Genomic DNA, 16,727 nt, shown 5'->3' with positions numbered 1-16,727 from the left:
ACAGAGCCTGGCAAAACGTGAGAGTGCAATGTTCGTTAAATGAATTAATGCACAGGCAAATAAATGAATAAACCACACAGGTCTCCAGAGTTTCCTTCCCAATCAGCATAACCTAAACCTGTTGTTTCAGTAGCGGTTAGAGGGAGCTCTCACCAGATGCAAATCAAGTCCAACTAGAAGATGCCAATATAAACAAACCAGATCCTAAGAGACCAAGAGGTGCATTGCTTGTGTGTCATGAACATAAATAAAAATATTAATATGTGAACTCTCAATTTTAATTGGGGGAAAAAAAGACCTTTTCTCTTGCAGGATGCCTATTTAGTCCTATTTCTTCATTAGTGGGAACTTGGAAAAGCTGTGATTTATGTGTGGCCTAAAAAAAGCAGAAATTCCACTCAGTGGAGGGTTTACAGAGAATTTGTTTTCACAGCCACTCCCAGGACTTTCACGTTCACTACATCATCCCCCTGTGGGGTGGGTATTAGGATCATCGCTACTGTAGATAAGGAAAGAAAGGCATGGAGGCTTCAACAAACCCATGATGGAGCAGACCCTATGGTCTTAGATTATTAGATCAGGATGTTAGTGGGCCAAACGTGTGCAGTTATGTCACTAAAGCTCCAGAATGACAGGCCAGCTTATGCAAAAGATACTCTGAGATGGGACCTCATTTCCTGAAAGAGTCCTCAGTACCTCTGACAAACACATGCCTGCTCATCTTAACACCTTAGCAGGCTGTGGAGACGGCTGAGTTCTTCCATCCCATTCACCTCATTGGACACCTACTGTGTTCCCCGAGAGTCTACTGCACCCAGGGCATGATGTGATTTCTGTAAACAGAGAAGAGTGTGGCGGACGCTGAAAGACATAGATAATGCACCAAAGACCGTGAAAAACTCCTGGTAACATTGCTAGACTCGGTAAAGATGGAGCTCTTGAGGAGATATTTAAGCATAAGGGAAATTTTAAAAATTAAAAAATCAGGATGTTTATAGTGCTTTGATGACCATATTACAAGTAAAAAACGTTTTTAAAATAAAAATGTTTTGGCCAGGTACAATGGGTCATGCCTGTAATCTCAACACTCTGGGAGGCCAAGGCAGGCAGATTACTGGAACTCAGGCATTCAAGACCAGCATGGGCAACATGGCAAAATCCCATCCCTATAAACAATACAAAAATTAGCTGGGTGTGGTGGCATGCACCTGTGGTCCCAGCTACTTGGGAGGCTGAGGTGTGAGGATTGCTTGAACCTAGAAGGTCAAGGCTGCACTGAGCCATAATCGCACCACTGCACTCTAGCCTATGCTTCGCAGCAAGGCTCTCAAACAAACAAAAAAAATCAAATTAAAATGAAAAAAAATTAAAGCTTTGCATTAGAAGTAAAAAGCTACTAAAGGTTAAAATGTTCCTGGAAGTGGAAAGGAGAGAAATCAAACACACACATTTCATGTTTGTAATGTTTTGCATTCCTTTGCTTTCCTGCTAGGACCCAGGATCACCCAGACTCATCCATCCCCAAGATGTGGGATTTCAGCTTCCAAGACAAATCAGCCAAGTTTCATGGTTGCTTTGGAAAACATTTCCGGAATTGCTGCTTGACCAGTGTGGTGTATTAAATCATAATCACTGTCAATGGCCAGAACCCCAATCCTGGAATAGCAATGCCAACTCCAGTCTGTATTGGAGCACTGTATGCCTTTGAAGGATTTTAGGTTCTCAGAAGATTTGGTTTCCCTGCAGTGTGGTGTTAGCTTCCAAACCAAGAGGCAGCTGGCAGTGCCACTGCTGTGCAGGAACCAGAAATCCAACATCAAGTCTGAGGGACTCTGCAGCAGAGGGTCTTATTCTTTACGATGGCTTAATACTGAACAAAAAAACACCAGGTCTCAACCCACTTCCCTTTGACATCATGATAAAATAAATCCATCCTTCCAGCAAAAGGCCTGAGTGACAGAAGAAACAGATCAGAAGACCTGATAAAGGCAACCTCAGCTCTATCCTCCCAGAGAGCCACGGACCTGCTCTAAGCACCAAAATCCTTCATTTCATTATTTATTCATTCATTTATTCATTCAACAAAATGTGCTGAGCAAGCTGGGTGCAATGGCATGCACCTGTAGTCCCAGTTATTTGGTATGCTAAGGTGAGAGGATGGTTTGAGCTCAGGAGTTTGAGTTCAGCTGGGGCAACACAGCGAGACCTCATCTCTTTACCAAAAAAAAAAAAAAATTGAAAATAGGCCAGGTGCAGTGGCTCCTGCGTGTAATCCCAGCACTTTGGGAGGCCGAGGCGGGCAGATCACCTGAGGTCGGGAGTTCAAGATCAGCCTAACCAACATGGAGAAACACCATCTCTACTAAAAATACAAAATTAGCCAGGCATGGTGGCACATGCCTGTAATCCCAGCTACTTGGGAAGCTGAGGCAGAAGAATTGCTTGAACCCAGGAGGCTGAGGTTGCAGTGAGCCAAGATTGCACCATTGCACTCCAGCCTGGGCAGCAAGAGCAAAACTCCATCTCTAATAATAATAATAATAATAATAATAATAATAAATGGTTGACCCTCTGCAGCAACTTGGGCCCTGTACTAAGTCTGGGAAACACAAAGGTGTCTAAAACAAGGTGAGTGCCCTGACGATTCACAGCCTGTGAGTGAAGAAAGATTGGAAAGAGATGGAGCACAATATAATCTGCAGGGTGTGAGAGCAGAGGATTGAACCAAAGTGATGGGGACAAAGAGGAGGGAATGACTTCTTATTAGCTGCCATTGTTACCAGGCTTGAGATAGCAGGACTGCCCTACCCTCCCGAGGCTACCCGTAAAGAAATGCGCAGTTAGACTTCACGGCTCACACTAACTCCGAAAACAAGCCAGTCAGAATTAGCAAGAAGTTTGCATTGAGAATATTTCCTAGGAAATTCCTTTTTATAACTGGTGAATATGTACAATGATTCAAACAAATTGCCAGAACTATTTTTCAGCAGAAATTAGTACAACATTTGATAGGTACAGGAGATTGTGGGAATGGTGAAAAGTTCTCACTATACTATGATAGCTAGTCTTAGTTATCATATCAGCTTCTTAATCTCAGCACTGAGTAACCCAATGTTTCTCAATCCTGACTATAGGCTGGGTTAACCTGAGTCTCTTTTAGATAATGTAATTCTTATTGATATTCAGGCTATATCCAGACCATTTGGATCAGAATCTCTGAAGAATAGGCATTGATCGTATTTTAAAAGTTCCCCCAAGTTAATTCTAATCTGTAGCCAGGGTTGAGAACACAAATGCAATTTTCATTTGTTAATGTATTTATTTTTGAGATGGAGTCTTGCTGTTGCCCAGGCTGGAGTGCAGTGGCACAATCATAGCTCATTGCAGCCTCAATCTCCTAGGATCATTGATCCTTTTGCCTCAGTCTCCCAAGTAGCTGGGACTCCAGACAGGTGCCACCATGCCTGGCTAATTTTTAAAAACATTTTTGTAGAAATGGGGACTTCCTATGTTGCCTAGGCTGGTCTCAAACTTCTGTCCTCAAACAAGCCTTCCACCTCAACCTTCTAGGTGTTAGCCACTGCACCTACTGCAGTTTTTAACAATTATTATGTAGAATCCTTTTCAAATGTTTACTTCTTGGATTGTTGATTTGTTGTATATTAAATATGACCCAGGATCATGTAAATTTCTTGGTGAATTATCAAGAGTCTAACTTCTTGTCATCAGCTCTGATCAATTTAGCACTGCTATTGAGAAGCCCAAAGTAATGTCTTTAGTTTCCTATATTATGAAAATTTATAAGCATCATATATGTAAGTGTCACAGAAACCCAAAGTACAAATTGTAGCTGTAAGTTTGGCTGCCCAAGAAGGAAGAAGGAAGGAAGTTCATATTTATTGGCCTTTTTTTTTGTGAGCTAAGCATTTTATGTGTAATATCTTTTTAATGGGCAGATTAACCTACCATAGCATTTTTGAAAGATTAAATTATGAAACCACTTTAGTGGATCACAACCAGTATTTCTTAAATAAAATGTGATGAAAAAAGCAGCATTAAAATATATAAGAGTGCATCAAATTCAGTTATGGGACATACTATTTTACGAAAGCTTTGTTTCAGTTATATAAGTGTGGTTGTATGTTATCTAGCATATTACACTGTAATATTAGCTATTTCTTAGTCCACCTTGCTGCTAAAATACTTGAAAACTACCACCTGCAGATACAGTTATTATTAAATCCAATTTTCAAATGGATAAACTGAGGCTCAGAGATCTTAAATAATCTACTCAATGAGAAAATGGCAGAACCCATTTTATTTACCATTTTAATACACCACATTCTCTCCTGGAGAAGGCAAGAATAAATTAAAAGTATCTGCAGGGAGGAGACACACACAAGTTAATTATTACTATTTTTTAATAATGCTAGTCTCCTTGTTTTTCATTTTTCTTTTTGAGACAGGGTCTCACTCTGTTGTCCAGGCTGGAGGTGCAGTGGCACATTCTCACCTCACTGCAACCTCCGCCTCCCGGGTTCAAATGATTTCCTGCCTCAGCCTCCCCAGTAGCTAGGACCACAGGCATGTGCTGCCATGCCCAGCTAGGTTTTTGTATTTTTGTAGAAATGGGGTTTCACTATGTTGCTCAGGCTGGTCTTGAACTCCTGAGCTCAAGTGATTCACCTGCCTTGACCTCCCAAAGTGCTGGGATGCAGGTGTGAGCCACCGCGTCCGGCCAATAACACTAGTTCAATGACACTATTGCAACTTCCTAATTTTATTATTGAGACTTAACATTTTCCAGACTCACTGATTTATTAACTGTCATAACCATGGCCACAGTTTGTACTCCAGCTAAGTTTTCTTTTCACTTTCATCACTTCTCAGCTTGGTAGGAACTCATACGCTGTGGGTTCCTTTTGTTGTGATTTCTTCCCTTTGTTATTCCAGACACATCATTTCACAAAGAGGGGCCAGGCTTGCTTCTTGGCTCCTGCCAGCTCCGTGCAAGGTGCCGCCTCCCCAAGGCTAAATTGGCCAGCCTAGGGCTCACCTGACTGTCTTGACAGACCCTTACAGCAGAGTAGCTGAGTGAACAGATCTGCACACAAGCACTGCACCTGGACAAACAGAACTCAAACTTGTCTGCTCCAAGGGCAATATTGCTCCACGAGATAATTTTACTGCCTGCATCCTCAGCCATCCAACAGAGAAACTCCTTCCCAACTCAGTGTCTGTAAACCCCAAGAATGCCTCTTGTGAGCAAGACAGACCACAGTGGTTTTGACAATTTGGAAAGACCATTAAAATGAAAGGTTAGTGATTTTGTGTTTTTCTTCTTGAGCCTCCTGTTTCTTCAAGACTCACAGATTTTTTTTTTCTTCTTTTTTTATTTTTCACCGTGGCTGACCAGAGTTCTGATCTTTTCCACAAAATCGTTTCTGTCTAATGAGAAACAATAAAGCCAAAGCACCCAAACCCACAAAGTTGGAGGGAAAACCCTCTACCCATATATTCTCAGGCCAACGACGTTTTCATGTGAGAGTAGATGTTATTGTGGTGGGACCTGGGAGCCTCTTTGAATGAATGAGGAGGTGCACAAAAAGCAGGGGCTATGGTAGAATAACTGCAAGCAGAACTTCCTCTAATTGAGTTGAACTGACAGTCCTGGCTGCTGGGATACTGGGGAGAAGTCCCATTGTCCTGTGCTCTGGAGAGGAGGCAGTGACTATCAGTCTTGCCCTCTCTGGGGAAATACTTTGTTATGACCAGTTACATAATTGTGGGCCAGTGCAAAAAAAAAGTGTGGCCTCTTGTTGAAAAGTGGTGATGGCATGTGATGGTTAATCCTGTCAGCTTAGACTGGAGGATGCAAAGCAACGTTTTGGGGTGTGTCTGTGAGAGTGTTGCCAGAGGAGATTAACATTTGAGTCAGTAGACTGGGAGAGAAAGACCCACCCTTAATGTGGGTGGGCACCACTGAATCAGCTACTAGTGCTGCTAGAAAAAGCAGGTGGAAGAAGGTGGAATAAGCTGGATTGTGAGTCTTCTGGCCTTCATCTTTCTCCCATGCTGAATGCTTCCTGCCCTTGAACATCAGACACCAGGGCAGGAGTCTTGGACTTACACCAGTGATTTGCCAGGGGTTCTCCAACCTTCAGCCACAGACTGAAGGCTGCACTGCCAGCTTCCCTACTTTTGAGGCTTTTGGACTCAGACTCAGCCCACAGTGGTTTCCTTTCTCCTCAGCTTGCAGACAACCTATCGTGGGACTTGTGATTGTGTGAGTCAATTCTCCTTAACAAACTCCCTTTCATATATACATATATCCTATTGGTTCTGTCTCTGTGGAGATCCCTAATGGATAGCAGAACACAAAATGAAGCATGAGACCCTGTAAGCCTACCACCCATGAAACCTGCCCTGAGAGGATGTAGCATTTTTAGAACCTGCACTGGCTCTGTCACCTGGAAGTAGAGTCATTCAACAAAACAAACACTCCCTCTAATCCTAACCCCTGTAACCATGCATGCACATTTTTACATGGACACTCTGATTACCATGTTCTGATATGGTTATATAACTAACATTTAACTAGAATTTACTATATACCAGGACCTGGACGAATTATTTTACATGCATTATCTCATTTAATCTTAACAAAAACCCTAGGAAGTAAGAACTCCTGTCATTCCCATTTTGCAGATGGGGAATCTAAGGCTTAGGGCGGATACCCTATTTGCCTGAGATTTATTTGCTAGAATGTGGCACTCAGCCTGAGTGGGGATGAAATTGAGAGGAGGCAGGAGAGGCACTACGCATGGGAGAAAAATTTAAGGAGGCACCAAAAATACTCTCAGTGATCAAAATAGATACTACTTCAATGCAATGTTTTAACTAAACAATTTTCTTTGAGATTACTGTAGATCCACATGCAATTGTGAGAAATAATTCTCCAGGCACCCTTTATGCAGTTTCTTCTGATAGTAACATGCCATAGTACCACATCACAACTAGGTCACTGGTATTAATACAGTTGAGATACAGAACATTTCTATCCCATCCCCACAAAGATCCCTCATGCTGCCGTTTTATAAATACTCCCAACATTGCTCCCCATAGCCCATTTACATTCCACCTATGGTTCAAGAGATCTATGGTCCAAGAGCTCTACCTTCTGTCTGAAGTATTAGAAGGTGTTGTAGTCCATTTTCACAGTGCTATAAAGAACTATCGGAGACTGGATAATTTAGGAAGAAAAAAATGTTTAATTGACGCACAGTCCAGCATGGCTGGAGAGGCCTCAGTAAACTTACAATCATGGTGGAAGGTGAAGGGGAAGCAAGGACCTCTTTCACATGGCGGCAAGACAGAGACAGAGAGACAGAGAGAGAGAGAGAGAGAGAGAGAGAGACAGAGAGAGACAGACAGACAGACAGACAGACAGAGGGAGGGAGCGCACGAGCGCACAATGAGGTAACTGCCCAACACTTTTAAACAATCAGATCTTGTGAGAACTCACTGTCATGAGAACAGCATAAGGGAAATCATCCCCATGATCTAATCACCTCCTACCAGGTCCCTCTCTCAACACGTGGGGATTATATTTTGAGCTGAGATTTGGGTGGGGACACAGAGCTGAACCACATCAGAAGGAAGATGTGATGAGATCTGTTCTCTTAAACATCTCGTTGTACCTCTAATGTTATTTCTACTTCTGGTAATAAGATTTATATTTGTTTTACAAGAAAATCCACTGGAAAACTTTTTGTTAATATGGAGAATGTTGTCAGAGTGACTGTTTCTGCTCCTTAAATCCTTCTCTAGCACCACATAACCCAGGCATAGAAGAATCTACGCCCTTTTTTACTCTGTGACAGTAAGGCATATTTAGTAACAAGGTCTGTATTGCCTAATCATATACGTGTTACCAATTATTTTATCTGAAGAACGTTTTAAAATCATTCTTCTGCAAATTTGCTTAGTGTTTCCTCTTCGTGTCACTCAAGGTTCCCTGGTTAGCAACAGTGTGAAAACTACATGCTTCTTAAGAGGACAGGAGGGCTGGATATGGTGGTTCACGCCTGTAATCCTAGAACTTTGGGAGGCCGAGGCGGATGGACAACTGAGGTCAGGAGTTCGAGATCAATCTGGCCAACATGGCGAAACCCTGCCTCTACTTAAAGTACAAAAAAAAAAAAAAATTAACTGGGCATGCTGGCGGGCATCTATAATCCAAGATACTTGAGAGGCTGAGGCAGAAGAATTGCTTGAACCCAGGTGGCAGAAGTTTCAGTGAGCCTAGATTGTGCCACTGCACTCCAGCCTGGGTGACAGAGCAAGACTCTGTCTCAAAAAAAAAAAAAAAAAAAAGGACAGGAATCACAGCAGTCCCAAATGTAAGTCCCTGCCGTGATCTTTGTAGAATGGAAAAGAAGCCTCATAGGTAGTCAACAAAAGGATATCATATCGTGCTGGCTTCACCCTTGTCTACCCATTTAATTGCAAACACATGGAAAGACAAATCAGCTGATTCTCTGGGGTGAACCAGGCAGGGACAGAGCCTAAACTGGAGAGATACCAGCCTTACTTGGCAAGACCACATTTTCCAGAGGTGCTTCAGAAAACTTACAGATGACACAGCTGCAGGTCTTAGCTATTTGGATTTAGCTACCTCATGGTGCAAGAAACTGCTGTGCAGAGGCATTGACGATCATTGGTATGAGTATGGTTCTCAAAATCTGTGAAACTATTTGTTTTTGCTCTATCTTGCTAAACTGCCCTTACCTGTTCCTCTCCTATGACTGTAACCTTGATTGCTGGTCAGTCCACATAGGCTTTGTCCACACCCATAAAAATCTAAAGAAAGAACTAAGGCAATTCCTAGAATGGTGCTCCACAAACATCCATGGGCATGCAAGCTGCCTGGGATATTGTTACGATGCAAACTGTGATTCATTATGTCCTAAGTGAGGCCTGAGTTCTGCATTTCTAACAAGCTGCCAGGCATTGCTGATAAGGCTGAGGACCCAGAACACCAAGACCTGCAATTGAATTCCCTGAGATTAGATTCAGCCCATGATGAAAGAAACTGTGGTTTTTTCTTTCTTTTTATTTAAGGAGCTTGGATTGACCTAGTTAAACAAAGGGCTTGTAGTCAGTTAATGCCTCTCCAGTGGATGAAATCATAACGTGAGACAGAGCATGAAAAGAACATGAAGATGAAGTTTGTCCTGGCACTATTAGAATCCACGGTTTCAGTTGCCCCTGAAGCCCTGCTGAATCTCATGGAGCCTGATTGTTAACACTTCATCGGATTGCCAGAGCCAATAACTTCCTGGCTTTGCATAAACAGCTTGAATTGGACTCTATCTCTCAGAACCAAGATTCCTTCAACCATTGCATTTAAATTGTGATGCAATGACTTCATGAATTATGATATATCCCTACAGGAGAATTATGCAGCTGTCAAAAAGTATTATTCCAAAAAAATATATTTGGATGGACAAAATTCTAGGGCGACAAAGGCATAATACCAATGTATAGATACAGAACAATCTGAATTATATAAATTTTAGAAGAATATTAAGTAAATGCCCCAAAACATAGATAGTAAAGTCAAATATTTACATATCCTAGTTTCTTGAGCATATGAATGTTATTTTATATGGCAAAAGAGACTTTGCTGATGTCATTAAATTAAAGATGTTGAGATGGAGAGATTATCCTGGATTACCTGGGTTGGTCTGATATGATCAGACTGGTCTTTATAACGAGAACTCAGGAGAAGACAGAGTCAGAGGAAAAGGGGATATGATGACAGAAGCAAAATTGAAGATGAGGGAAGGAGGTTACAAAGAAATGTGGGTAGGCCCCAGCAACAAAAAGGCAAGGAAACAGAATTTCCCTTGAGCCTCTAAAAGGAACAAGCCCTGCCAACACCTTGACTTCAGGCTGAGAAAGTTGATTCAGAATTCTGACCTCCAGAAGAATAAACTTGTGTTGTTTAAAGCCACTACATTTGTGTTAATTTGTTATAGCAGCAATAGAAAACTAACACAGTAATTAGCTCTGTACTTCCCTTTTATCAACATAAGCTATTTTTATAAGAAAAAAACAACAACTTAAAGGAATAAGTATAGTTTGCTATAAGAGGTATTATGAATAATACTTTTTATTTATTTATTTATTTTTGTAGAAAGTGATTTATTTAGAGAGAGAGAAACAGGAGAAGGAGAGAGAAATAAACAGCTAACTCACACACTGAGTGAGAGAATCCAGAAAGATGGAATCCAGGAGAGGAAAGCAACTTCCACACTGAGCAGAAGGGAATAGAAAGATGGAGTTTTAGGAGGGGAAGACAGGTTTCCACTACGGGAGTGTTCATGGAAGGGGACTCCAGAGGGAAAATCCAAGATAGAGAAAAACAGCTTCTACGAGCACGAGAGTGTTTGTGGAAGGGGATCCAAACATGGAGTCCCATGAATAATACTTTTAACAGTTGAATGTAGCTTGGTTGTTATTGCTTTCTAGTACTGCGGGATAGACACACAGTGTAGTCTAATTTCAACACAGCAAGAGAATGTCACCCTGTACTAATAGAATTCTGATCTTATCACTCCCTTGGGTAAACTCTTGGCTTCTGCTATTAATATCCAACACGTGACTTAGCAATGTGTATTCACAAAATCAACACCTTTTGAAAATTAGAACTCCCAGTGTCATACTCAAATCACAGAGCACACTGAAGGCAGAGCAAGCACCTGACTCTATTTGGAATTCTCCATTCTCCTCTCTATATATCCGTAGTGACTCTGGAATCACATTTGGAATCACCAAAAACAAAAGGAAAGTGACATGACTGCTATATGCCCTAGGAAGACTAGTGAAATATTAAAAATCTTAAAACTCTGAATGCTGCTCATGAAGCAAACGCACATGGCTACAGAGTCCTGGTGTAACATTCCCAACCCCAGACTGGGTGCCCTGGCCCCACCTCTGAGCCCTCAGAGTCCTCTGTGTACATTGGTCCTGTTATATTTGTCCCATCCTATCATAAGCATTTGTTTATGGATCCATTTCCCCAGCTAGACCTTTGATTTCCTCTAGCATAGGGGCTGTGTCTTATTCTTCTTTGATTTTATAGCCTAAAACAGTACCTGGCATAGAGAAGGCATTTATTTGTTGAATTAAATCAAATTGAACCCTGGCCTTAGCAACAGAGCTCTTACCCAACATAATAAAAATTTAACTTTCTTGATTTTATCTTCAAAGTACTTTGCTAAAGTAGAATGACATGGCATCTTGCCCAACTCTCCCCCCAGGCTTTTGGCAAACATGAGATTTCTTCTAGGGAAAACCTGTCAATCTCTGGTCGACTTGAGTTTAGATTTCAAAGGTTAAAATTCAGACAGTGCCCTAGAACTCCAAAAGCATTTATGATGAGTGAGGGCCCCATTCAAGTCCCCTGGTTTCTCTTCCCTAGGCTTGATTCAAGCCAGGCCAATATTGGTTAATGGCAGCTCTAACCTTTCCTCTTTAGAATGTTTTGCTAAATGTGTGTGGAGAAGCAAAAATGCTCTTGAATTCTTGATTCCTTAGGATCTTCTCAAGAAGCTTCTAAAATGGCTGTATAGAGTTACTTTGGCATGCCATAGTAGATAAGCATTTTGGCTTTGAAATCATATTGATCTGGGTTTAAACTCCAACTGTAACTTTTGGCAGCTATGAGACATGGGGTGTGTTATTTTATCTATCTGAACTTCAGCTCTCTTATTTAAAAACTGAGGATAAAGTAGCTACCTATTGAGATTGTTGTATACTTATATAAATTTGTGTAATATAGCAGGATTCCTGCACATAGAAAGTGCTGAAGAAGTAACAGATGTTACTATTATGGATGATAATAATTATCTTATACAAGAGTCTCCAGAGAGAATAAGGCCCAATGCTGCATATGCCTAACTACCCTAGATTTGAATGACACATCTTCCCTGGTATTTTTGCTTCCATATACCCTCATCTACAGTGAGACCACAAGGAAAAATACGCTCTCCTTGGTCAATAGAACTTCTACCACCAAAGAGAGAAGACTCATCCCTAATAAATAACTCAAATATTCCCATTTGAACTAACCTTGTACATATCCATACAGTTTTTTCTCTTCTTTGGAAATCGACCCATGTTTGACCTCTTATCTACAGCCATTCATTTCCAAATATCACTAATAGTTTAGGATTGAAGTCCCAAAACACCACAGTTGAGAAAAGATAGAGTAATAGAGACTAGACTTACTCACCCAGCTGAAATAACTAAAAAACAGAGCAATATATATAAAACAGTAGTTTTCAAGATGTTGAACATCAGCAACAAAAATATGTTTCCTGAGAAGTGAAAACAAATGAAATGACTTCTACAGTTGCTGTAACTTTCTGCCTAGAGAGAGTTTACAGGCTACAAAGCATGGAAGGGGAACCCAGGTAGACTCCATCAAACTTCCTGAGACAAAGTTAGAAGTACAGAGAAGATAAGCTGACCTGTGTTTCCAGGACAGAGTACCAGAGATGAATGAGCTGCAGAGAGAGAGAACTTGGGAGATGTGCAGAGGGTGCCTGAGTTTTCAGCTGAGTACTGATTAGCACATAAATGTAAGGAAACTATGTATGAATAGGAAAAGAACCATTTGAAAGCATTTTAAGGAGCAACACTTGGAATTCAAACAGAGCCAAAAAAACCCAAAAAAACAAAAAACAAAACAAAACAAAATTCCTGTTCCTACCAGCCAGAATGAAGAATATCACAATTTACAGAAAGTTGGGTAGATGTTCCAAAAAAGTGAAGCAGAGTTAGCCTTGGACTTAACATAACTCTGGTCTTACCTAGTAACGTTTAACAGCAAACCTAAAATAATAAATTGTTTCCAAATAACTGCCTAAAATATCTCAGTATCTACAGGAATACAAAAACATACAGCCACCCAACAAGGTGGAATTGTCAATGTCTGGCATTTAATTAAAACTTCCAGGAATGCAAATAAACAGGAAAATATAATGAAGAGAAAAACCAGTAAATGGAAACAGACTCATAAATGACATAGATATAGAATTAGTAGGGAAAAACACAAAACAGTTATTATTAATAATGTATTCCATTGTTCAAAAGCCAGAGGAAAGATGGAGCACATTCAATAAACACAATGCAAACATTTTTTAAAGACTCCAATCAATCATCTAGAAATGAAAACTATAATGTCTGGAATTTAAAAATCGCAAACAATTGAATGAAATTGACAGCCAACTGAACATTGCAAAAGACAAGATTAATAAACTTGAAGGTATATGACAGAAACGATCCAAAATGAAACACAGATAGAAAAAAGACTGAAAAAAAATAGAGCATCATTGAGCTGTGAGACAATTTCAGGAAACCCAATGTTATGTGCCACTGGAGTCCAGTAAAGAAGAGACAGAAGCAGGAAAAAAACCGTGAAGAAATAATGGTGGAAAATATTTCTAATTTGATGAAAACTGTAAATTCACAAGCCCAAGACTCAACTAATTCCAAGCATAACAAACATGAATAAAACTATATAAGGGTACATTATACTCGAATTGCATCTAACCAGTAATTAAGAAAAAACCCTTAAAAGCAACCAGATGAAGAAGACATGTTAAATACAGAGAAACAAACAACAGAAGACAGAGGTTACACCTCAGAAGCAATACAAAGCCAGAAGAACGTGAAGCAAAATCTTTAAAATCCTGAAAGATGAAAACTATCACCATGAAATTCTATATCTAACAAAAATTTGTTTCAAAATCAAAATCAGTAACAGTAGATACATAGGGAAAATCACAAATAAGGGGAAATTAAACAACATGCTCCTGAACAACCAATGGGTCAAAAGAAAAATGAAAAGTAAATATCTTTAGAGAAACAAAACTGGAAACAAAACACACCAGAACTTATGGGATATAGGAAAAGAAGTTTTGAGAGGGAAATTTACAGCAATAAATGACTATATTTTTTTAAAAAGATCTTAAATAAACAAACTAAGGTTACCCCAAGAAGCCAGAATAAGAAAAGCCAGCTAAGTCCAAAGTTAGAAGGAAGAAAATAACAAAAAATCAGAGCAGAAATAAATGAAATAGAGACTAGAAAAAATAGATTAATTTAACTAATGGTTGGTTTTTTGAAAAGATAAGCAAAATGGATAAATCTTTAGCTAGACGAAATAAAAGAGAGAACTCAAGTAACCAAAATTAAAAGTGAAAGAGGATACATTACAACTGATACCGCAGAAAAACAAAGGATCATAAGACACTACTGTTAACAATTATACGTCGAAAGACTGGAAAGCCTAGAAGAAATGGCTAAATTTCCAGAAACATACAACCTTCCAAGACTAAATTATAAAGAAATAGAAACTCTGAATAGATCAATGATGAGTAAGAAGATTTAATCAGTTATAAAAATTTTCCCATCAAAGTTAAGCCCAGGACCAGATGGCTTCAAGGCTGAGTTCTAGAAAACATTTAAAGAGTAATACTGGGCGAACGCTGTGGTTCATGTCTAATCCCAGCACTTTGGGAGGCTGAAGGGAATGAATTACCTGAGCTCAGGAGCTTGTGACTCAGTTTTACCAAAATGGTGAAACCCTGTCTCTACTAAAAATACAAAATTAGCCAGGCATGGTGGCACATGCCTGTAATCCCAGCTAGTTGGAAGACTGAGGCAGGAGAATCATTTGAACTCGGAGGTGGAGGTTTCAGCGAGCCAAGATCAAGCCACTGCACTCCAGCCTGGCAACAAGAGAGAAACTGCATCTCAAAAACAACAGTAACAACAACAATAAAACAACAAAAGAATGACTAATACCAATTCTTCTCAAACTCTCAATAAAACCGGAGGAAGGAATACTTTCAGACTGATTTTACAAGGCCAGCGTTACCCTGATGCAAGCCATACAAGAACACCATAAGAAAATAAAATTACAGGCAAATACCTCTGATGAATATAGTTGCAAACGTTTTCAATGAAATTTTAGCAAGTCGACTCAACAGCATTGTAAAAAGATTATTTACCTCTGTCCCGGGCGGCTCCCGAAGATGTCGGAGGTGCAGGTCCTGGTGCTTGACAGTCGAGGCGGCTTGGCGGCCATCACGGCTAAGCAGATACTGCTGGGCCGGAAGGTGGTGGTTGTTCGCTGCGAGGGCATCAACATTTCTGGCAATTTCTACAGAGGCAAGTTGAAGTACTTGGCTTTCCTCCGCAAGGGGGTGAACACCAACCCTTCCGGGGGCCCACTATCACTTCCAGGTTCCAGCCGCAACTTCCGGGTCCCAGCCGCATCTTCCGGCGGACCGTGCGAGGTATGCTGCCCCACGAGACCTAGCGAGGCCCTGCCGCCAGGGACCGCCTCCGACCGCCTCCAGGTGTTTGACGGCATCCACCCTATTGCAAGAAAAAGCGGATGGTGGTTCCTGCGGTCCTCAAGGTAGTGCGTCTGAAGCGTATAAGGAAGTTTGCCTGTCTGGGGCGCCTGGCTTACGAGGTTGGCTGCAAGTACCAGGCAGTGACGGCCATCCTGGAGGAGGAGGAAGGAGAAAGCCAAGATCCACTACCGGAAGAAGCAGCAGCTCATGAGGCTACGGAAACAAGCCGAGAAAAACGTGGAGAAGAAAACTGACAAATACACAGAGGTCCTCAAGACCCATTGACTCCTGGTCTGAGCCCAATAAAGACTGTTAATTCCTCATGCTTGGCCTGGCCTGCTTTCCTCCATCGTCGCCCTGGAATATGCGGGGCCCAGGGGCAGCCGCAGTCCGGGTGCCACAGGCAGCCTGGGCCATAGGAAGCACGGAGCAAGGAAACGGTCCAGTCACTGCCTGCCGAGGTTACTTGAAAGCGCTCAGAGAATTGCGCAGGTGTCATTTATCTATGACCAATTGGAAGAGCAACCAGTTACTATTAGCAAAGGGAGCCGGAAGACTTAATTGGAAGGGCCTTAGTTGTGAGTGGGGCGTCTATCTAACTTTCCATCTGGTCGTATACTATATACTCTGCAGCTGTTAGAATGTGCAAGCACCTGGGAACAGCATGAGCCTGCTGTTGTACAAAGGGTATTTATAGAAGCATAGACTGGGAAGATGGACAACTCTGAGGGGTTACAGGCAATGTCTGTGCCCCTTACCTGTGTTTTGTAATCAGAGTCAAATAAATTACTTTTAAAGAAAAAAAAAGATTATTTACCATGATCAAGAGGAATTTATCTCTGGGATGCAATTATGATTCCACATATACAAATCAATAAGTATGATAAATCACATTACTAGAATGGAGGATAAAAGCCATATGATCATCTCAATAGATGCAGAAAAAGTATTTCACCACATGCAATATCCTTTCATGATAAAAACTCTCAGCAAATTAAACTTAGAAGAAATGTATCTGAACACATTAAAAGTAATAGATTATTAGTCCACAATTAACATCATATTCAATGGTGAAAAGGTGAAAGCTATTCCTCTAAGATCAGGAAACAGGTGAGGATGGTTACTCTCACGACTTCTATTCAACATAGTCCTAGAAGTGCTCACCAGAGAAATAAGAGAAAGAAAGAAAAGGTGTCCAAAACAGAAGTTAAATTGTTTCTATTTACAGATAACATAATCTTATACACAAAAAATCCCAAAGACTCAACCAAAAAATTGTTAGAAATAATA

General features: G+C 40.7%; 1 pseudogene across 1 annotated transcript; it reads left to right on the top strand.

Annotated features, from left to right (window-relative positions):
* Positions 1-15,110: 15,110 nt before the first annotated feature.
* Positions 15,111-16,198, top strand: LOC108305907 (annotated as a pseudogene). The gene has a single exon (XR_005200698.1). The product of XR_005200698.1 is annotated as a 60S ribosomal protein L13a-like (transcript).
* The last annotated feature ends 529 nt before the right edge of the window (positions 16,199-16,727 follow it).

The sequence above is a fragment of the Cebus imitator genome, unplaced genomic scaffold, assembly GCF_001604975.1.
Source record: "Cebus imitator isolate Cc_AM_T3 unplaced genomic scaffold, Cebus_imitator-1.0 Scaffold68, whole genome shotgun sequence".
NCBI lineage: Eukaryota > Metazoa > Chordata > Mammalia > Primates > Cebidae > Cebus > Cebus imitator.
The sequence above is the reverse complement of the archived record's forward strand: the minus strand, read 5'-3'. Positions and strand labels throughout refer to the sequence as shown.